Source organism: Zalophus californianus, chromosome 11 (genome assembly GCF_009762305.2).
Source record: "Zalophus californianus isolate mZalCal1 chromosome 11, mZalCal1.pri.v2, whole genome shotgun sequence".
Lineage (NCBI taxonomy): Eukaryota > Metazoa > Chordata > Mammalia > Carnivora > Otariidae > Zalophus > Zalophus californianus.
In genome coordinates, this window is record NC_045605.1 from 35,074,732 (window position 1) to 35,100,255 (window position 25,524).

Genomic DNA, 25,524 nt, shown 5'->3' on the forward strand with positions numbered 1-25,524 from the left:
AGCAGGGAGCCCGATGCGTGACTCGATACCAGGACCCTGGGATCATGACCTGAGCTGAAGGCAGACGCTTAACCATCTGAGCCACCCAGGCGCCCTGAGTGTATCTTATTACTTCTAGTCCTTTATTGTTCATCAGGTTAATAAGGAAAGTTGATAGTCCTAAGAAGAGCTATGTCAAAAATTAAGTAGAAATAGAAATTGATTCCTAGGAATGAGTGTAAACTGGAAGGATCTTACTATGATACCATCCAAAAACTTGGACCCCACAGTAGTAATAAAAATACCAAAAAAAAAAAAATATATATCTTTAACACTATGTGCAAAGTATCATCATAAGTGCTTTATATATGATTAGGCCTTTAAAATTTTCAAAATAGCCTTTTGAGGTGTGTGTAATTACTATACTGATTTTATAGATGATGAAAATAAGGACAAAGAATTAAGTAACTTGTCCAAATTAAAAGGTCTGATGAAAATCCCAAAAACCTAGGTTATCTACTCAAAGCAATCCTCTATGTTGACTCAGTATAATGATATTGGTAAAATATATCATTAAACACCAGTTTTACATATCTATAATTTCCCAGTTAAGTTAGTACATGTATTTCTAACTAAACTAATGGCATTTTTCTAGTAAAATCTATTGGCATAATCATATTGGCATACAATTGTGCACAAATATCTATCTGGATAGCCCAAACCTTTGTAAGTACACGTTATTTTAACAAATAACATCCATTTTTGCCAGAAAACTGACTTAAGATTAGAGGAAGTTTCTCTCATATGAGATGTTGAACTCATCTCTGGCCAACACTATGCAATTTTTATTTTGAATTCATAGAACTTGTAATGATTGTAAGGACACATTTAGGAAATTTTACTAGATTAAAAAAATACATCAGGTTTTCTCTTCTCTGGCGCTCAAGGCAGGCTGTGTATGTGTTGTTTCAGAAGTAAAGCTATAGGACATCTCCTGGGCCTTGCTCAGTAACATTGAGCCGTTTTCAAAGTTAATCCCAAATAAGATGTTTACAAATATCTAATATAATTGAGTTTGAAGACAAGATTTCTCAAGTTTTGATATTCTGAGAAAATTAAAACAACTATGCCATTTACAGAATGTATAACTATTGGCTTGTAGAAGACGAATCTTAAAGCTTGATGACAATTTTCGCAGCTATATCATACCATTGTCATAAATCCAACTGCATCCTATTAAAACCACTTACAATAAAGAATTAGCCCTAATAGTAGCAATTAGTGTTATTTCCATTCAGAATTTGTTTGCTAATAGAGGAAAAAATTGCTAAGCATTTAATCATCTAACATATTGAACATCTAAGGTTTGTTTGTTTGTTTTTAATTTGTCTTCCCTGTTAATTAGAAACCAACGTAAGTACTCCTTGTGCCAGGCAATTTAGATACATTTCTTCACTTAATCCAGAAAACAATCTCACCTGGTAGATTATTATTTACATGTTACAGTTAAGGAAAATGAAACAAAGAGCAATGTACCAAGGGTCAAAGGGCAATAGTAGACAAAACCATCATGCTGAGTTATAGTGATCTAAATTAAAGTCTTTGGTTAAAATAACTATGTTTAATTTATTCTACTTAGGTGTACACGTAGTGTAAGGTCCTTACACATAAATGATTACCCTTGAATAATTTATTCTTACCTGATCATGATGTCACAATTGTTTTGACAAATGTTATGTGATATACCTTACTTATATTTATTTCAAATAAAATACAAGATGCTCGGAAGAAATAACTTTTAGATTAGCAATTAAGTGTAAATTTCAAATAAAAGCAGGTTAAAGCATTTTTAGCTTGATAAAATCTTGTAATGTGTTACAATTAACATAATTTCTTATTATGGTTTCACCTCAATGTTTTCATGACATGTAAATAGTTTAGCTATCACTCTATGCAGATGTTCATGAATTATTGATCTAGTCTCTGTTTACCAAAATCGCTTTGCTCCACTTTTTCTTTAAATGGTATATATTATGTAAAAATACAAAGAACTCAATATTTCATGAATTAGAATGATGATTTTAAAATATACCAATATTCTTTAAAATATATTCAAGCAATGATCAGGGGCATGAACATTATTGAATTTCTAAAAATAAGTATAAGTCATATTTATTAGCCATATTTTGTGAGTTAAAACAACATAAGAACTATAGAACAAAAGACTTGATTACCAAATTAAACAAATTATACTCCAGTTATCAGGCATAAATTTCTCAGGCATCCCTTCTAGTTAATCTTTATATAAACATCTAAGATAGAATGCAACGAATTAATATCTTGAAGATTACCATTCTTTAAAATAAAATACGCAAATGTTAAAATTGGACTTTTGTAAAATGTTAACTTTGAGCCTGTGCCATAAATCTATTTTGGGAAGGTAAAAATTGGTTTTCTTGTAAGCTTTTGTTCCACTTGAAGTGCTCCAGTATATTCAAGGACAAAGATGTGTCTCTAATTTAAAGGGTATCTATATTTAGATGCATGTGAAATGTTTCCTGCAGCTTTTCTATGTAATTCAATTCCTCAGTATGCTGCAAAGTCAGTTTGAAAACCCTCCTTTCTTAATATAACACTAAAGGTTGTTTTCAAACTAAATCTCCTGAAAAGAGAATTTAAGTGTCCAGGAGAAGAGAAAAGCACTAATTAGTTGATTGGATAAGAAATAAGTGTGACATACTGTTCTGGTTTAATTTTTTTCTTTTTTAGATGGAAAATGTTGAGTATGTGATGTTTCTTTTCCTTTCAAAGCAATGCCATATACAATCAACAAGTTCTTACTGGCATGTACATTACTATTCAAAAACATGATGAAGGATCAGAAATTCCCTCCTATTCACTGAGTTGATAAAAATAACTTCTACATAATAACTCAGTTGAGAAAATCAGGAAGGATTAGGTTTGAGCCTTTAATTTGAAAATCATAAATGATGAAAGCAGAGAAGGATTGGGAAAAGAAGGCTGAGAATGCACAGTGGAGGACAAGGAGGTAGAAGAAGTCATGTAAGGGAAAACTGAATATATATTATAGCTGCTTCTCTTTTTTTTTTTTAAGGAGAGTGTTGTTGCCTTTATGAATACACTCTTTCGGGAACTATCTCTTACCAAGCACCTATTATCCACAATGTAATTTATATAAATTATAATGTTTAATACTCATAACAATGCATTCTTCATATAGTACTTATTTCAGATCATGAAAACAAAATTAAAAAAAAACAAAACAAAACTAAGTCATTTACTCCAGATTATGAAAACTGGTTACAAACATGTTTCCTAAACTCATTATTTTTTCATTATATTAATCCCTTTGGTTTTAGGTCCTGTTGTTTTGAGTCATAAACTGCTTTCACTTATTCTTCTGTCTTGTGTTTGCTATTCAAATGTGTGGCTCTCTTCTACCCCATCAAGGTGCAGCTCAAACACCACCTTCTCAGTGAAACTTCCCTGATCCTTCCAGATGAAGAAATTCTTTTACTTCAGAACTCAGTTCTCAGTTAAGATCCTTATTGAAATATAGCTTGCACAATAGTTAATTTTGCAAATATCTCTACTAAATTGTAATTTATTTGACAGGTGTTCTTTTGTCTCTTATTTTAAATTCCCAACATCTCTACAAATCTTAGATATATAATAATTACTGAGGATCTGACTTCTTGACTGAAAGACAAAAGAGATGACATTAGAATGAATAAAGCAGTTAATCAATTGTCCTTCACATAGTTGGTCAGATCACATGGTCTTTAATTTTAAAATTCGAGGTAGAGGGAGCCTGGGTGGCTCAGTTGTTAAGCATCTGCCTTCGGCTCAGGTCATGATCCCAGAGTCCTGGGGTCGAGCCCTGCATCGGGCTCCCTGCTTTGTGGGGAGCCTGCTTCTCCCTCTCCCACTCCCCCTGCTTGTGTTCCCTCTCTCGCTGTGTCTCTCTCTGTCGAAAAAATAAATACAATCTTAAAAAAAAATAAAATAAAATTCGAGGTAGAATTCTATTTCATAGTAAATTCCAGATTTTCAAGATTTACTAATAACTTTAACTTTTGCATAAAACTTGCATATTTGAAGGACATAATTTCCTAATATTACCAAATATTTTTCATCATCAAAATCAAAGAATAATATTGTTTATATTTGTTAGTATTTGGTGAAAATTGTAATATCAATGGAAAACTTGAATGGGGAGGAAAAGTGACAGTTTGCCTTTAGGTTGCTATTTGTGTACAAACTTATTAGTGATTTTGCTTTAAACTGCTATAGAGAATATAATAATAATAGTAATAATAATGTATGGAATCATCAAATAGGATTCACACAAACATTTGTAAATGTTTCAAGTTGATTTAATGAAAAAGATTTAATTTTCTTATCAATAACATGGAAATAGTTTCTGCCTCAGTTCCACAGATTTGAGGTAATTATATATAAAATATATTCATGAAATGTATGTTAAAATATAACTATTATTATGAATACATTTTAGTTTATAAGGAAATAATTATTCACTATATGAAAACAGACTAAAACAATCCACAGAATATACCAACCTTGTATCTCTTGTGAGATATACAACCAACATCTTGTGAAAGAGAAACACTATTGGAAGAAGAAACTTTTTTGAAGTAAATGTATCTTTTTTGCATGAAGTAAAGAAGGAATTGGTTAACTATAATAACAACCCATGATTAAAAAAACAAAACAGGGGCACCTGGGTGATTCAATCCTTAAACGTCTGTCTTCAGTTCAGGTCATGATCCCGGGATCCTGGGATCGAGCCCCTGATTCATCGGTTTCCCTGCTCCACGGGAAGCCTGCTTCTCCCCCTCCCACTCCCCCTGCTTGTGTTCCCTCTCTCGCTGTGTCTCTCTCTGTCAAATAAATAAATAAAATCTTAAGAAAAAATTAAAATTAAAATTAAAAAAACAAAAACAAAACAAAACAAAAGAAAAAACAAAAAAAAAAACACTTTCTTCATCATCTACTACTCTCTAGATACTCTATAAGTAATAGAGAAATAAAATTCTATGTAACATTTCAACTCTGGAAAGTATACTGAATGTAAGTCTGAGTTACTAGTAAGAGCGACTTATATCATATTATATATAAAATAAAGGTGTCAATAATGCTACTGGAACAGAAAGGATACCTTTGGGGGGGGTAGGAAAGTTGTGAAAACTTAGAAAAAACTTCATGGATGTGGATGGCATATGTGTAAAGAATCAATATCAAGAATCATTTTGCAGAATCATCTTAAAAAATTTGCAAGAATTTCTTAGTCAACCAAATATGGGAAGGGCATTCCAAATTTAAGAGGGAACAAGAGAAAATCAAGAAGGCATGAAGTACAGTGTATTAAAAATGACATCAACTATTTCCCACCTACAAGGTGCTCTTCTGCAAACCTCCATTATATTTGGCTTTACAAATACTGAATTATTTTCATTCATTTTTTAATTTTTTTTTTTTTTTGAGAGAGAGAGAGAGTCGGGGGAGAAGAGACAGAGGGAGAGGGAGAAAGAATCTTAAACAGGCTCCAGGCCCAGCACAGAGCCCTACATGGGGCTTGATCTCACAACCTTGAGATCATGACCTGAGCGGAAATCAAGAGTTGGTGCTTAACCAACTCAGCCACCCAGGCACCCTTACAAATATTTGTTTACTATTTTTATCAAACACTTATTTATTAACTAGAAAATATGGGATTCCTGAATAGGCACGTTGCAAGCAATTTCTCATTTGAGTGTATTTTAAATAAGAAAAAAAATCCTGAAATGTTATATTAATGAAGAAATATTAAATGAATTGTACTAAATCAACTGTATAAAATGGCACTGTTAATGATTATATATGAAGTGAGTTGTCAAGTGACTTTATATAAATGAAAATACTAAGTAATAAGGACTATTATAGAATGACTCTAAATTAATGTCTAGTTAACCTTTTACCTACTAGCATACAGAGAATAAGAAGAGTTTACAAAAAGAATATAAGAACTCTATCAGCTTATTTGTTTAAATCTGTGTAAACCAGAAGATAATAGATTGACTTTCTTTTTTGAGAAATCGTGCATGTGTGAGGGGTGAGGAACAGAGGGAGAGGGAGAGAAAGAATCCCAAGCAGCCTGCATGTTCAGCACAGAGCCTGATGCAGGGCTCAATCTCACAAGCTGGAGATCATGACATAAGCCAAAATCAAGAGTTGGACACTTAACAAACTGAGCCATCCAGGGGCCCCAGATTGACATTTTTAAAATACTCAGAGACAGAAGGAAAAAAGTCAACTTAGAATTTTATGCACACCCAAATTTTCTTAGGAATTTTAGTTTTTTAAAAAAACCCAAAACCTGAGAAAATCCACTGCCAGCAGAGAGACCTGCATTAAATAACAATACAAAACAAAAATCTCAAATCTTCAAAGAAGATTTTCAGACAGATTAAAAATTATAATAGATAAAAAGATGGAAATTTAGGTTTATACAAAGAAAAAAGAATGATGAAAATGGCAAAAACATGAGTAATATATTTTTCTCATTTTTAATGCAAATGTGGTAATGAATCTTGAGTTAAATATATATGTGGAAATTGCATATAAGAACTGTACAAAGAATGGGAATGAGAAAAATAAGGTATACCCTTGCAGGAATTTTACACCATAACTAAAACAGAATATTATTTAAAAGTTCACTCTAATAAAGTAGACATGTATGGTATAAATTGTAGAAAAATATTTTTTAAAAGTAGAGCTAATAAAAAATAATGGCTATAAAATACAATCATAATACTCAAATAAAAGGATATAGAAAAATAGGAAAAAAACAGAAACAGATTAAACAATTAAAATTAAATTGAAAATTTGTGCCTAACCATATTGGTAATTATATTAATGCTAAATATTCTGGGAACTCTGATTAAAGCCAAGGATTGTTAGATGGATAAAAATGCAATTCATAGAAAATGTAGACAAAAATCGATATGGAAACAGGACTTGATTAATACTATCAACCAGGGGGAGGAGCAATATGGCAGAGGAGTAGGAGACCTGGATTTCATCTGGTCCCAGGAATTCAGCTGGATAGGGATCAAACCATTCTGAACACCTACGAACTCAACAGGAGACCGAAGAAGAGAGTAGCAACAACTCTCTGAACAGAGAAGCGACCACTTACTGGAAGGTAGGACGTGCGGAGAAGTGAATCTGAGGCGATATCCGGAGGATAGAGGGCGGGGGAGGGGGCCTCCATCCGCCGCTTCTGGCAAGTGATAGAGCAGTGGAGCACAAAATCGGAACTTTTAGAAGTTGGCTCTGCTGAGGGGCGTCGCTCCAGTGGCTAAGCTGGGGGTGGAACCCTCGTGGGACAGAGTGGTCTCAGGACCCTCAGGGTCACAGGAAGACCAGGGGTGCCTGAGTGCAGCAGAGCTCCCAGGTATTGGAGTGGGGAAGCTGGCTGCAGAGACGGAGCCAAGGAGTGGGCTCTCAGCTCTGGGGTGCCATAAACTGTGATCCTCGGCACAGTTGGGTCACTGCACTACCAGCAGGGACCCAACAAGCGGCAGATCCAGGGAGACTCCTCTTCCTCCCCTGGGGAGGAGCGGCATGGGAGTGCACTGCAGGGATCTGCTGGGTTTGGAGACTCCACACAGGGTCGGGTGCCAGAGATAGAAATGCTCTTTCACAGACTGGGTGAGCATGGAGTGCGGCTGGAGACCGGGGAGATGGGAATGACTGACTGCTTTTCTCTGGGGGCTCACTGAAGAGTGGGGCTCTGAGTTCTCAGCTCCTCTGGGGTGGTGATTGGGAGGCCGCCATTTTCACTCTCATCATCCAAAGCTGTACAGAAAGCTTGCAGAAAGCTCTGGAGAGCAAACCCAAGCAGATTACTTAGCCCGGACCGGCAAGGACGGGGCAATTCCGCCTCCAGCAAAGACTTTTGGGAACTATGGCAACAGTCCCCTCCCCCAGAAGATAAGCAAGAAGAGCCAGCCAAGACCAAGTTTATTGATTAATGAGAATGGCAGACTCCAGAGTTATGGGAATATTGCACATAGAATCTATGGCTTTTTCAGCATGATTATTTAGTCTTTCAAAGTTAATTTTTTTTAAACTGTCTTTTTTTTTGAGTTTTTCTCTTTCCCTTTTTCAACCAACATCTTATCAATTACTTTTTAAAAAAATATTTCTTATTTTTCATTTTTAGAGTCATATTCTAACACTTCATAGCAATTACCCTTATTTTTGGCATATATATATGTTGTTCTCTCTTTAAAATTTTGAGATACAGTTTCTTCTAACAGATCAAAATATACCCTAAGTCTCTAGTGTATGGCTTTGTTCTAGTCTCCTGCCTGATCACATTCTCTCCCTTTTTTTTCTTTTCTTTTTTTTTCTTTTAAATCCTCTTCTTTCTTTTTTCAAACAACTTCTTATCTTTTCAATTCCTTTTATAAAAACTTTTATAATTTTCATCTTTACAGTCATATTCCATCCCTTCTTCATATTAACCCTTATATTTGTACATATATAAGTTTTTTCTTTCTTTAAAATTTTGGGAGGCACTATCTTCTAACAGACCAAAATATGCCCAAAATCTAGTGTGTGGCACTGATCTATGCACCAGCCTGATCATATTTGATCATATTCTGTTTTTGCTTTGTTTTGTTTTGTTTTTGTTTCTTTTTAGCTTTTTCTTTTTTTTCTCTCTCTCTTTCCTTTCTATCCCTTTGTTCCCCCCAGTTTCAGGTCTTTTCTTACTTGTTTAGTGTATATTTTCTGGGGACGTTGTTACCCTGTTAGCATTTTGTTCTCTCATTCATCTATTCTCTGGACAAAATGACAAGATGGAAAAAATCACCTCAACAAAAAGAACAAGAGGCAGTACCGACTCTCAGAGACCTAATCAATATGGACATTAGTACGATGTTGGAACTAGAGTTCAGAATGATGATTTTAAAGATACTAGCTGGGCTTGAATAAAGCATGGAAGTTCTTAGAGAAACCCTTTCTGGAGAAATAAAAGAACTAAAATCTAACCAAGTCAAAATAAAAAAGGCTATTAATGAGGTGCAATAAAAAATGGAGGCTTTAACAGCTAGGATGAATGAGGCAGAGAGAGAATTAGTGATATAGAAGACCAAATGATGGAAAATAAAGAGGCTGAGAAAAAGAGATAAACAACGACTAGATCATGAGGGCAGAATTTGAGAGATAAGTGATACCATAAGATGGATGAAACATTAGAATAATTGGGATCACAGTGGAAGATGAAAGAGAGAGAGGGGCAGAAGGTATATTGGAGCAAATTATAGCAGAGAACTTCCCTAATTTTGGGAAGGAAACAGGCATCAAAATCCAAAAGGCCCAGAGAGCCCCTCTCAAAATCAACAAAAATAGGTCAAAAACCCAACATCTACTAGTAAAACTTACGAGTCTCAGAGACAAAGAGAAAATCCTGAAAGCAGCTCAGGAGAAGAGGTCTGTAAACTACAATGGTAAAAACATTAGATTGGCAACAGACCTATCCACAGAGATCTGGCAGGCCAGAAAGGGCTGCGATGGTATCTTCAGACCACTAAATGAGAAAAATATGCAGCCAAGAATACTATATCCAGCTAGGCTGTCATTGAAAATTGAAGGAGAGAAAAAAGCTTCCAGGGCAAACACAAACTAAAGGAATTTGCAAACACAAAACCAGCCCTCCAAGAAATATTGAAAGGGTCCTCTAAGCAAAAAGAGAGCTTAAAAGCAACATAGACCAAGAAGGAACACATACAATATACAGTAACAGTCACCTTACAGGCAATACAATAGCACTAAATTCATATCTTTCAATAGTTACCCTGAATGTAAATGGGCTAAGTGCCCGAATCAAAAGACACAGGCTATAAGGTTGGATAAAAAAACAAGACCCATCAATATGCTGTCTGCAAGAGACTCATTTTAGACCCAAAGAAATCCCCAGATTGAACATGAGGGGGTGGAAAACCATTTACCAAGCTAATGGATATCAAAAGAAAGCTGGGGTGGCAATCCATGTATCAGACAAGTTAGATTTTAAACCAAAGACTGTAATAAGAGATGAGGAAGGACACTATATACTACTTAAAGGGTCTATCCAACAAGAAGATCTAACATTTGTAAATATCTATGCCCCGAATATGGGAGCAGCCAATTATGTAAGCCAATTAATTACAAAAGCAAAGAAACACATTGACAACAATACAATAATACTGGGAGACTTTAACAACCCCCTCACTGAAATGGAAGGTTCATCTAAGCAAAAGATCAACAAGGAAATAAAGACATTAAATGACACAATGGACCAAATGGACTTTACAGATATATTTAGAACATTCCATCCCAAAGCAACGGAATACACATTCTTCTCTATTGCTCATGGAACATTCTCCAGAATAGATCACATCGTAGGTCACAAATCGGGTTTCAACCAGTACCAAAAGATAGGGATCATTCCCTGCATGTTTTCAGACCACAGTGCTCTGAAACTAGAACTCAATCACAACAGGAAAGTTGGAAAGAACTCAAATACATGGAGGCTAAAGACCATCCTACTAAAGAATGAATGGGTCAACCACAATCAAAGAATAATTAAAAAAAATCATGGAAACCAATGAAAATGAAAACACAAGTGTTCAAAATCTTAGAGATACAGCAAAGGCAGTCCTAAGAGGAAAGTATATAGCAATACAAGCATTTCTCAAGAAACAAGAAAGATCTCAAATACACAACCTAACCCTACACCCAAAGGAGTAGGAGAGAGAACAGCAAATAAAGCCTAAAGCCAGCAGGAGAAGAGAAATCATAAAGATCAGAGCAGAAATCAATGAAATAGAAACCAAAAGAACAGTAGAACAGATCAAGGAGACTAGGAGCTGGTTCTTTGAAAGAGTTAACAAGATTGATTAACCCCTGGGCAGACTTATCAATAAGAAAAGAGAAAGGACCCAAATCAACAAAATCATGAATGAAAGAGGAGAGATCACAACCAACACCAAAGAAATACAAACAGTTATAAGACCATATTATGAGCAACTCTATGCCAGCAAATTAGATAACATGGAAGAAATGGATGCATTCCTAGAGATGTATCAACTACCAAAACTGAACCAGGAAACAATAGAAAACCTGAACAGACCTATAACCACTAAGGAAATTGAAGCAGTCATCAAAAATCTTCCAACAAACAAAAGCCCAGGGCCAGACGGCTTCCAAGGGGAATTCTACTAAACATTTAAAGAAGAATTAATACCTATTCTCCTGAAACTGTTCCAAAAAATAGAAATGGAAGGAAAACTTCCAAACTCATTTTATGAGGCCACCATTACCTTCATCTCCAAACCAGACAAAGACCCCATCAAAGAGGAGAATTCCAGACCAATATTCTTGATGAACATGGATGCAAAAATTCTCACCAAAATACTAGCCAGTAGGATCCAACAGTATGTTAAAAGGATTATTTACCATGACCAAGTGGGATTTATCCCTGGGCTGCAAGGTTGGTTCAACATGTGCAAATCAATCAACGTGATACAATACATTAACGAAAGAAAGAACAAGAATCATATGATCCTCTCAATAGATGTAGAAAAAGAACTGGACAAAGTACAGCATCCTTTCTTGATCAAAACTCTTCAGAGTATACGGATAGAGGGTATATACCTTAAAATCATAAAAGCCATCTATGAAAAACCCACAATGAATATCATTTTCAATGGGGAAAAACTGAGAGTTTTCCCCCTAAGATCAGGAACACAGCAGGGATGTCCACTAACACCACTGCCATTCAACATAGTGGTAGAAGTCCTAGCCTCAGCAATCAGATAACAAAGGGAAATAAAAGCATCCAGATCAGCAAAGAAGTCAAACTCTCACTGTTTGCAGATGATATGATACTTTATGTGGAAAACACAAAAGATTCAACCCTAAAACTGGTAGAACTCATACAGAAATTCAGTAAAGTGGCAGGATACAAAATCAAGGCAGAGAAATCAGTGGCATTCCTCTACACCAACAACAAGACAGAAGAAAGAGAAAATAAGGAGTCAATCCCATTTACAATTGCACCCAAAACCATAAGATACCTAGGAATAAATCTAACCAAAGAGGCAAAGAATCTGTACTCCGAAAAGTATAAAATATTCATGAAAGAAATTGAGGAAGACACAATGAAATGGAATAACGTTCCATGCTCATGGATTGGAAGAACAAATATCGTGAAGATGTCAATGCTACCTAGAACAATCTACACATTCAATGCAATCCCTATCAAAATACCATCCACTTTTTTCAAAGAAATGGAACAAATAATCCTAAAATTTGTGTGGAACCAGAAAAGACCCCGAATAGCCATAGGAATGTTGAAAAAGAAAAGCAAAGCTGGTGGCATCACAATTCCGGACTTCCAGCTCTACTACAAAGTTGTCATCATCAAGACAGTGTGGTACTGGCACAAAAACAGACACAAAGATCAATGGAACAGAATAGAGAGCCCAGAAATGGACCCTCAACTCTATGGTCAACTCATCTTCAACAAAGCAGGAAAGAATGTCCAATGGAAAAAAGATATTCTCTTCAACAAATGGTGTTGGGAAAATTCGACAGCCACATGCAGAAGAATGAAACTGGACCATTTCCTTGTACCACACACAAAAATAGACTCAAAATGGGTGAAATACCTGAATGTGAGACAGGAATCCATCAAAATCCTAAAGGAGCACACAGGCAGCAACTTCTTTGACCTCAGCTGCAGCAGCTTCTTCCTAGAAACATGCCCAAAGGCAAGGGAAGCAAGAGCAAAAATGAACTATTGGGACTTTATCAAGATAAAAAGGTTTTGCACAGCAAGAGAAACAGTCCACAAAACCAAAAGACAACTGACAGAATGGGAGAAGATATTTGCAAATGACATATCAGATAAAGGGCTAGTATCCAAAATCTATAAAGAACTTCTTAAACTCAACCCCCAAAGAACAAATGATCCAATCAAGAAACGGGCAGAAGACATGAGCAGACATTTTTCCAAATAAGACATCCAAATGGCCAACAGACACATGAAAAAGTGCTCAACATCACTTGGCATCAGAGAAATCCAAATCAAAACCTCAATGAGATATCACCTCACACCAGTCAGTTTGGCTGAAATTAACAAGTCAGGAAACGACAGATATTGGTGGGGATGTGGAGAAAGGGGAACCCTCCTACACTGTTGGTGGGAATGCAAGCTGGTGCAGCCACTCTGGAAAACAGTATGGAGGTTCTTCAAAAAGTTGAAAATAGAGCTACAATATGATCCAGCAATTGCACTACTGGGTATTTACCCCAAAAATACAAATGTAGTTATCCGAAGGGGTATGTGCATCCCGATGTTTATAGCAGCAATATCCACAATAGCCAAACTGTGGAAAGAGCCAAGATGTCCATCGACAGATGAATGGATAAAGAAGATTGGTATATATAAACAATGGAATATTATGCAGCCATCAAAAGGAAATAGATCATGCTATTTGCAACGATGTGGATTGAACTGGAGAATGTTATGCTGATTGAAATAAGTCAATCAGAGAAAGACATGTATCATATGACCTCACTGATATGAGGAATTCTTAATCTCAGGAAATAAACTGAGGGTTGCTGGAGTGGTGGGGGGTGGGAGGGATGGGGTGGCTGGGTGATAGACATATTGGGAGGGTATGTGCTATGGTGAGCACTGTGAATTGTGCAGGACTGTTAATCGCACATCTGTACCTCTGAAACAAATAATACAATATATGTTAAAAAAAAAAGAAGAAGAAGAAGATAGCAGGAGGGGAAGAATGAAGGGGGAGAATTGGAGAGGGAGATGAACTATGAGAGATGATAGACTCTGAAAAACAAACAAACTGAGGGTTCTAGAGGGGAAGTGGGTGGGAGGACGGGTTAGCCTGGTGATGGGTATCAAAAAGGACATGTTCTGCATGGAGCACTGGGTGTTATACGCAAACAATGAATCATGGAGCACTACATCAAAAACTAATGATGTAATGTATGGTGATTAACATAACAATAACAAAATAAAAAAATACTGTCAACGAACTTAAAGTTCACATTTATAGAACTCTCCACCTGATAACAGGAGATTTCATACTGTATATTCAATATACATGGAATACTCACCAAAGTCATCTAATTTATTGGCCACAATTTAATACATTCAAATACACTGAATTCTTAAAATCTTAAAGAGGTAGTTTCTTTAACCAGAAAAGGACTAACTTAGAAACTAATGATGAAATCAACTCCAAAATATGTGGATATTAAGTAGAAAACTTAGAAAGGAATACAAAACACACATATACACATACACAGACACAAAGAACAATGGAAAGTATATATTTTCAAAGTAGGAAAAATGGAAAACAAATTCAAAATTTATGGGATGAACCTGAAAGAGAGCTTAGATGTAAATTATAAATTTATATGCTTAGCAAGATGATCAAATAGGATGTCTCAGCCTTCATCTCTTTATGTGAGCACTAATCCATCATGGCCAATGTCCTTATAAAAAGAGGAGATTGGGAGACAAAACCCATACAGACTCATCATGTGAAGACACCAGAATATGGCCATCTGTAAGTCAAGAAAAGAGGTCTTAGAAGAAACCAACCATACCAACAACCTGATCTCAGAGTTCTACCTTCCAGAATTGTTAAAAGATTAATTTCTGTTAAGCCACCAGTCTGTAGAACTTTGTAATGGCAGCATTAGCAAACTAATACATGAGCATAAGAAAACATTCTCAGCTCTAAAGATCTGATTACATCACTTGGCATCTTCTTCAGTTCCTTCTGCTTTCTGCCAATAAACTTCTACCAGGACCACCTTGTTTCTCTCAACAGTGTGGATAATTTTCCATATTGTAATTTTCTTAAACTTGCAGAAAAGATCAAGTTCCAACTACTCAAGTTTTCATTTCTAAACTTCCAAAAAGACAAATAGTTGGGAACTGGGATCATAGTGTTACACCGTCTGATTCAAATCTTCCTTTGAGGCTCATACTTCTCAACTTTAAGCTTCAGCTTTTTAAATCTTTAAAATGGAGGTAATAATAGCACCTACCATAAGATATGATAATAATGATTAACTGAGATAGTAATATTAGGCACATAGAACTGTGTATGAAAATAGAGTAAGCATATAATTTATTGTCAAACCAGGAAGAGCCTTTTCAGAGTGATAAAAAGTGCTCTTCATAATCATGCAAGTACATAGCCAAAACTGGTACTATCTGGGCAAAGGTAAACATAGTAAACATTTAGTGAATATTAGTTGCTTTTATTATTAATAACTGATAAGCAAGGATGTCAAAATAGATACAGTTAATGTCCCTATAGTTCCTATAGCTCCTGGCATAGTTGTAGGTTTCATTCACTTTCATATAATTTCATGACTCCTTTTACTCATTTTGTAACATGACCATGTTCATTTTGAGCTTTCAATAAGATTCCTAAAATCTTAAAGAGATATGTTCTTTAACCAGAAAAGGACTAAGTTAGAAATGTATGGTGATTAACATAACAAAATAAAATAAAAAAAAAATCAATGATGAAATCAACTTAAAAATATGTGGATATTAAATAGCAAACTTAGAAAGGAATAAAAAAAAACACTGGAAAGTATATATTTTCAATGTAAGAAAAATGGAAAAGAAATTCAAAATTGTGGGGTGTTTTTTCTGAGTGTAGCATCTTTAAAAGTTTAAATTAAACTGCATGACAAAACTCACATATGGCACAAATGAGATATAATCATATGTATAAGGATAAAAGTCTGATCTCCACGACATGATCAAAGACTTAGCAGATTCTTCTCTCTAAAGGATGTAAAATTAAGTATAAACTTCTTTGGCAGTGGGTATTGGGCCTATGCAGATATGTTAATTCAGAGTTGGCATGCAAAATCAGCCTTGCGCACACAGAGGGGGTCATACATTAGTGCCTGCGTCTTAGGCTGCTTTCTCAAACCTGACAATTAACCCCATTTTACTTGGATGGTTTACATTGTGTGATTTGCTTCATCTTTCAGCCCAAGAATTCCTAAACCAGTCAGATGAAAACTATTTTAACAATGAACAACTATTACTAGCATATACTAAGAATAAACATGTATACTGTGAAGGAAAATTCAATATCTCAACCTAGACAGGCTTAAGTATAACAATATATAAGACTGGTTGTGTATAAAACTGGCAATAAACCCTTGGTGAACCAATGTTTTTTTGTTTGTTTGTTTCTTTTTGATATGTTACTTTAACATTTTACTTATCCCCACACAAATCTTCCCATCTTAAAAAAAAAAAAAGGAGAGAATGAAAGACTTCATCAGGCTTTCCAACTAAACATAGGAAATGATGCATCTGAAAATACTTTGAGGATGTTCATACAGGCATGATAAATGAACAAAGAATTAACAATTCACCTTACTCTCTGGTCATTATATTAATGGTTTGTGGATAAGAAAAGCTTCAAATTCATGAATACTGTGCCTCAATGTTTAGACAGTTTATACTTGCCAAAGCTGACATAAATGTAGATAAATACTGTTTTTTGACAGATTTGGATTTGCTTCAAAATTATGTCAGGAGGTTGGAATGGGTCAGGTTAAAAAAATATTTATTCTTAAAACAACCACTCATACCAAAATTAGATTCTATTGTTTTCAGTGTTAGTGTCTGGAAAAAATATGAACCTATAAGACCTTTTCTATATTTGCAAGTAATAACCACACAATTTAATCTCCCTTAAGTAGCCTTACTATTTTTTTTTCATAAGCACAGGATGTGTCTGCTTAGAAATTGCAATCTTAGGCCTCAGAAAAACAATTTTTCATGCTGTGAGGTCTCTATTTTATGTGACTGCATTTGACATGTTTCTTAAAATTCAGATCTAGGAAAATAGTTTTGGGAAGAAAAAACAGTTCATTTGGGAAATAGTTTACCTCTTTCAGAATATCTTTAAAAGGGCTCTTCTCTAGCTTTGAACGTCTGTTAATAATTAATTATTACCCTTATGTTGTACAATTTTTTTTATCTTTAAAACTCCAAAGCCATGTGATCGTGTAATTTATATTATTTGCATCAGTGTGTTATAAAATAATATGGCACAAATGACTTCTAATAAAAGTTGTGTATAAAAATAGATAACTGATCCAAAGATTTCTGCTATCCCAACACTTCATTTGTTTCTTGTGAGCTCTTCCTGGTACTTTTCTAAAACTGCCATTTGCGGTGAAGAGACATGATGATTGATGGATGGTAATATCAGGCATCTTGCTTATCCTTCATTCCTCCTTTTCAAACTGCTAGTAACTAATGTAGTAATCATATACCTAGGCAGTTTGAAGATAGGGAGGAGTGTGTTTCCATTATTTTCCCACATTTCCACTTTCCCATTCCCCATAACTGGTGTTAGATTGTCTGACTTAATTGAAAGATTTGATGAAAATATTAACTTTAAACATTTTAAATCTTTAAAAAGTCTTCAACAAGAGTAGCAGTAATTTCTCAGGAGTTCTAAAGTTCTCTGAAATCTATTATCTCTCTTACTGTTTAAAGATTTTATTTATTTATTTGACAGAGAGAGAGAGAGAGAGCACAAGTAGGCAGAGAGGCAGGCAGAGGAAGAGGGAGAAGCAGGCTCCCCACTGAGCAGGGAGCCCGACATGGGGCTGGATCCCAGGACCCTGGGATCATGACCTGAGCCAAAGGCAGCTGCTTAACCAACTGAGCCACCCAGGCGCCCCTCTCTCTTACTGTTTAAAAAGCCAATGTGAAGACGTAGAAATCAGCTCAGGTGGTAATACCTGTATATTTGCCCAACAACCCTGTCTTACTTGTATAACATCTGACTCATACTTTACCTTCTGATATCTATGTTTAAAGTATTTAAGGGCAATCATCTCCTCACTAGTAATAATTCATCCCAGCTATCTTTTATGAGTTTAAACCACTCAAAAATAAACAAAACCCTCCAAAAGGAATTGAAATATCAGCCTTTTTAATCTTTAAATGCTAGGCTGCAGAACAAACTTGAATCTACACATTCATGTTACATATTGTGAATTTAGGTGCCCTATTTACAGATTTCTCACTGGTAGGAACAATCCTACTCTGGTAATCTTACCTTATTCAGGAGAGAGAAGCTTGAATGTTATGGGAAGCCAACTGCACAGAGAAAAGAAAGACAGAGATAGGAACAGCAACGTTTAATACCTTTGTTCTACTCAATAGGGAAAAGTGGGCACATAGATGATGGATTCTTAACACCTGATAAATCACTCCTCTCATGGGGGGATAAAGTGTAATAGATGGAATAGAGGGCAGAAATATTACTCCAAGGTTGATTCCTTACAGGCATGGAAATGCCTTCATTGAAATATAAGGAATGGTGACTATTATTACTTTAAAACTTAGACATGTATGCTTCTAGGTGATATACCATTGGTTTCCTTTAAATGGTTCGATGATCTTGGAATCCAGGTTACCTCTTACATTTGCATGTTCTCTCCATTTCACTGCCCACTGTCATCGTGTTATTGCCACTTCATTCCCTAGCCTTGATTCCATCAAATCCATTTTGGCTGGGACAACTAAGTGACTCCATCAAATGGAGAGGACATGTGTATACTTGTTTTACTATTTTTAGCATGCACTTCAAGGTCAGCTACACAATTTGCATGACCCAGTGCAAAATGTAAATGCAGGGCCCTTTGTTCAAAAAACAGAAAAATAGTGCCATTAAAGGTACTAAAACATAAAGCTTTTTCTTTATTCCACTGTCTTTCCCTTGACCTGACATTCTGTTTTTAATTTGACTTTAATATTGTTCTAAGCAAAGAAAAGTTAAAATGTTAAATTATTAATATGAATTTTGCCATTCATCTTTACATTTCCAGTTTTAAATGCAAATATAAGAGTGTTCAACTAATGTGCAGAATCACCTAATGACACAATTCATATTTTGTAGTTCATTCATGCATATGTATTTTGTTCTTACCAGAATAATGGGAATGTTACACAAACTAATTCAATTGTTTTTCTTTCACTTCTTAATATATGCATATTCTGCCAACGCTTTCTACCTTTGGTTTATTAATGCCTAAAGAAGCAACTAAAGGAAAGGGAGCCATGGGTTGCTTTATCTTTCCCTTTCCTTCCTTGTCATCATTTCCAGTGTAAGTGGTTGACTAAAGAAGGGAAGTGATATGAATGAAAAAGAATAGGTGAGCATTCCTAGGCCATTTGCATTTCTTAGAATGCCATTCAAAGTAAGTTCTGGTTCAAAAAGAAAGTATGGTCCCTTGAGTTTGTTCAGGCTTAATCAGTTATTGATTTAACACATTTACCCTGTAGTTACTTCCAGATTCATTGTACTCCCACAAGAATCCTGTGCAACTACTAGAATCCTGTGCTCATGTGACATGGTGAATGCTACATGTAAATGGGACATCAAGGAATGACAGATAAACATGATGCATATCTCTTCTGCTCACACATAAGCTCTATTGTACCATTGGAAAACCACAAGTTCAAACATAAAATTATTAAGAAATTCAAGATTGAATTATTATTATTATATATTAAATTAAATTAAATTAAATTATATTATTATTAAACCAAGTATGGTCCTGAGCAAGGTACCCTGAGAGACTGCACGGGTGGCACATTCATGAAGCCAGCAATGGTAGGCTTTCTGGGCTTTCTTTCCATTTATTAAGTAATCCCCTTCATTCTACAAATATTTTCCTGGCTTCTCAAAACTGAAGTCACTGTCCCCTACAATAGATGCCTGATTATTCCTCTGTCCTCTATGAATCCCCTTTTTGCCATCAATATGACTCCAAACTGCAGAATCACCTATTTATTCCTATTTCTTCTTTGCTTTCATGTCTAAACAGTCAAGAACTGTATTTGTTGGTACAACTTTATTTCTAATATTAGCAAACTATCTCAGAGTAGCTTAAAGAAAAATGGGATTGTTGGCTCCTGTACCTAGAAAGACATTTTGGGAACTCACAGAAACAAAAGAACGAGATGCAGGAAACTGGCCCATATAAACTATAATTGTGGTCTTGATATCACCAGGCATCTGCATCTCCAACTGTGTCTCATTTCTTCTCATCCCCACTAACAACATAAGCCTGGATGAATTTGTGTTTATAAATCCCTTGGAATGTCTCACACACAGTAAGTGTTCAATTAAAAATATTGTCATTCATTGTTATTATCATTATTATTATAACCATGAAGACTAAGAGGAGGCTGCCACCATTAACACCAGTTTGGCCTTTTTGGAAAGAAAGACTTCCATTGCTCAGGTTGGATTGAGTTTGAACACCAGGAAGAGAGAGAAAGAATTGGTATAAAGGAAGAATTTGGATTGTTTGCTCTCCAGAATCACATGGATCAAGATGAAAACCCATATCAAAGGAAAGACTCTTTTTCCTGAAAAAGGGAGCAAATCAAAAACAATGGCTATGTCAGTTTATTATGTTCCAAATGAAAGTTGCCACAAACACTTTGTATTTCAATTTTCTCCTTCCTTTTACTAATTCAGGAATTTAATCCTTCTTATAATGTTCTGCAATGATATTTTAATTTATTATCTGACCTTCATGATCCCCCTACCAAATACAAGTTGTTATATGAATATTCCTATATGCAGATCTGATTTGATTTCCACATAACCTGAAACCTAATATGTAAACTCCATACATTTCCTAGTTTTGATTCTAATGTTTTCCTCAGACAAAATAATTAGCCTGTAGTTTCCTAAGTCAGAGAATTCACTTACTCCCCAAATATGTATTGTAGATCCTTGGATTCTTACCTTTGTTCAAATTGATTTCTCAGCTTCAAGTATAGTGTTTGCAAACGTATCTACCTATATTAGACATTTAAGTGCACAACAACAAAAAGTCCACAATTACTTTTTAACTAAATATACAATATAATTGTTACCATTATTATGATTCCTCCTTTAAGGTCTATCTCACATCCTAAAATTTTCTGATAAAATCTTTACCAATATATTAATTCAAAAATAATATCTTACTTTAAAGTTTTCATAGCAATATATATTTTTATGATGTGGCTTTTTATTTCCTTCTTTGAGTGAAAATCAATTTTGTACATATTATCACTTAGAAGAATAGGTTCCTTTGTTTTATTCTTTTAAAGTAGAAATTTAATTGATACAGCATCATTTACAATGGTCAAGATGTGGAAGCAGCACAATTGTGTATATATACACAATGAAATATTACTCAGCCATAAAAAAGAATGAAATCTTCCCATTTGTAATAGCTTGGATGCAGCTAGAGAGTATTATGCTAAATGAAATAAGTCAGACAGAGAAACACACATACTACATGATTTCATTCGTAAGTGGAATTTAAGAAACAAAAGAAATGAGTAAAGGGGAAAAACTGAGAGAGAGAGACAAACTGAGAAACAAACTGTTAAATATAGAGAACAAATGAATGGTTACCAGAGCAGAGGGTGGAGGGGTGATGGGTGAAACATGTAGTGAGGATTAAGGAGTGTACTTGTGATGAACACCAGGTATTGCATGTAAGTGTTGAATCACTATATCATACACCTGAAACTAATATTACACTGTATGTTACATAACTAGAATCTAAATAAAAACTTTCAAAAACAAAGGTAATAAAAAATAAAGGTAAAAAAAGAAAGACAAAAAAATTAATAAATAATAAATTCTTTATCAGGCATATAACTTATATTGGCTTCACTTAGATCTCTTGCTGTTGTTTGTCCTATTCCTTGAGACTTTTTCCTCTGTCTCCTCAATATGTCTAACTTTCTGTGTCTCAGGAAAGTCTCTTCATCTTGAAGGCAGTGGGTGGGGCATGCACTTTTAACAATATGGTGCCTATCGTCTTCCATAGCAGATGTGCAGCTGCTGTAGGGACTGAGGCCATTTGGGGCCATTCTGCACAGCACGTGTAGGTGGGGGTGCAGTTTTTAAAAAGGTGGGTGTGTCCTCCCCAGAAGGTGACCATCACCATCACATCCCAGAACAAAGGTCCTGTAAAACCTATGGGGAGGAAAACCTGCTATTGGTCTTCACAGAGAGGGGACCCACAGCATTAGAATCAAGGCAAGCGTGACTAGAAAGGGTGGATCTGACAAAGCATGGGTGAGTGGGCCTTGATATAAGCAAATTACCTAGTAAGTGTCAACACCAGGCTGATTACCACAGGTGGCCCTGTGTTTATGCTGGGGGGCAGGAGAAGGAAATGGCACATGCCAGCTCCTTTTTTCCTGGAGGGGTCTCCCTGTGATCCCTACCTCTCAGGGACATGCTCTGAGATGAGTAAATAACACTCCCTCCTGTATGCCTCAGGCATATTTCAAACTTCTGCTCCTATGCTGTACCTCCATGAGCTGTTTGTCATGCTGTCTCTTTAAGGGCAGAGACTCAGCTTCCTAAGGCCCTCGCCATGCTCTCCCAGAGCAGAGCTCCCTGATTTTTAAAACTCCAGGCTCTAAGTCCTGCTGGTTGTGAGAATGCACAAAATTCAGCCCCTCTCATTTGCTTTCAATGCCAAATGTTTGGGGACTTTGTCTTCCCTGTGATGACTCCCTGGTGTGATAGTCTTTCTCACCCTTTTCAGCACCCCCAACTCCCTCCTGACTATGGAAGTCCAGGGCCCGTTTAGCTCCCCACCATGTCTCTGCTCTTCCTATCTCTTTAATGTGGCCTCTTCTATACCTTTAGTTCTGGAGTTTGTTCTGCCAATCTTTGGGTCCTTTTCTGGGTTATTTACACGATGTGAGTGTTCTCTAGTTGTATCCATGGGATGAGGCAAGCTTAGGGTCGTCATACTTCAGCATCTTCCCAGACTCCCTGCGTACTGTTTATTTTTAAATAGAATATAATTTTTCTCAATATCTATCCACTTAACCAACTGAACATATATATAGAATATATCTTGAATCATGTTCAACAAATACCATAAAGTCATTACTGGGTATTGGGATTTTAGCTGATACATAGTTGTTTTGCTTACATACTAAGTATATGTATCTTTTATATAAAATGATTAATATTTTTAGAAGCCATAACAAATATATGAAAAAAAATATAAAGACCATGTCTATATATACTGACCTAATCACCATGTCTAATCCATTTTGTATCTCCTAGATCAGGCCTTGTGGGCCAAATCCAGCCAGACACCTACAAGTTTTATTGAAAAAAAAAAAACACCCATTTATTTATGTATTATCGGTTCATTGTTTTCCACTGCAATGGTAGAGTTGAGTATTTGAGACAGAGAAAGTAAGACCAACAAAGCCTAAAATATTTACTATCTGTCCTTTTCCAGAAAAAAAAAAGCTTGCCAAACCTGGTCCACAGTCTGCTACAATATTTAGCAGGTAGTCAATGAACTTGAAATTGGTTTGAATAAATCTATATATATTTATTGAAAATTTATTTTAAACTAGGGCTGAAAACATGCTATTTGCTGAAAGTTTATGGAGAACGTTTAAATTTTCTATAGGCTTTGAAATGGGCTTTCTTTGGAATCCCACAGGATTTAGTTTAATAACACTTGGACAAATAAAGTTTAATATGTTTCTTGAATTGAATGCTACATATTATATTTTATAAATTTGTTATATTGGCTTTATTTCAAGAAAAACTATGAAATAAGTAGAGCTCTAGGAAGAAATGAAAGTTTTGACTATTACATGAGAAATGCATACTGCACAGTTCTCTCACTGAGACTTAGATCAGAATGGTGAATGTCATTTATTTTGTAGCTAAAATGCCAGCATAAATTAATGTTTATTTCATTCATGAGCAATCAAGATACTCTATAGTAGGAGATACATAAATCAAAATCACTTCATCTTTCTAAATTATATTGCAGTTGATTACGTTATTTTTAAAATCCAAAAATATCAAAAATTCTCTAAAGAAGAAATAGCCAGTATTCTCAAAAATGTTATAAAGTTGGCTAGTAGACTTTGAAAAGGAACCTGCCAAAATCCTGATCTCTATAGCATATAGATTATAATTCAAGTACCATTTCTTACTATAAAAAACTCAGTTACTGGTTTTCATCATATCTAAAATTTGCATGACAGAGCATAGTGAAGAATCAATAAATGTGTATTATCTATAATTCCTGGTAAAGATGGGGGACTGAAGGGTAATCACAAATGATCCTTCCATGAATATTTAACAAAATTACAATAGAAAAGGGAAAAGGAAAATGAAGCCATAAAACAAGTTAGGAAAAAAAAAAGCTAGTTAAGAAGAAAGCAAGATATTAAATAAGAGAATGACAGAAAGGAGAGAAGGGAGTAGGAAGAGAAGGAATGAGAAATGCAGGAGGGCAGAAAGAAGGAGGGAGATACTGGTGTGATTGAGTTTAAGTCTATGATCTTATTAATTTCATATTTTCTTATTTTTTTGTTCTTTTTCCTGCATTTATTAAACTTGGTATTTCTGTTTTTGTTCTTTAGTTTTCCATTTTATCATTGTCACTGACATATTACCCATGCATCTTTGCTTTATTTTTTTAGAATTTTCTGAATGATTCACATATACATCTTTAACTTAATACAGTTTGCTTTGAAAAACTATCATAGTATGTCATGTATAGTGTAAGAACTTTATGACAGTATATTTTCATTTCCCCACTTTATCCATTGTACTCTTTTGTCATATATTTCACTTCTACATATATTATAAACTCATTATCTTTTTTAAAATTTACCTTAGTAATTAAAATAACTTTTCAATAAATTTGGAAAGGACTCAAAATGAATGTATATATTTGCCCATTTACAGTGTTCTTCCTTCATTCTCGCAGTTTCCAATTTCTAATAATTATTTCCTTCTACTTATAATTATTGCCCTTCAACTTATAATTATTGCCCTTCCACTTATAATTATTCCCTTCAATCCAAAGACTTTCTTTAGCATTTCTAGTAGTGCAGGTTTGCCAGTGATCAATTCTTTTGTTTCTTTTTTTAAAGATTTTATTTATTTATTTGACAGAGACACAGCGAGAGAAGGAACACAAGCAGGGGGAGTGGGAGAGGGAGAAGCAGGCTTCCGGTCAAGCAGGGAGCCTGATGCAGGGCTCCATCCCAGGACCCCGGGATCATGACCTGAGCCGAAGGCAGACACCCAACGACTGAGCCACCCAGGCGCCCCTGCCATTGATCAATTCTAACAGCTTTTTTGTATCTCTAAGTATCTTAAATTATTTTTCAATTTGTAAATATTTTTCTTTTATTTGATAAAAAATATTCTGGCCTCTATATTTCTGGTCAAAATCAGCCACTTTTTAATCTTTATTCCTCTCAGTGTATAGGGTCTCTACCTGCACTGTTTTTTAAAAATTTCTCTTTATTTTTGATATTTTAGCATTTTGGTTAAGATTTACATAGGTGATATTTAC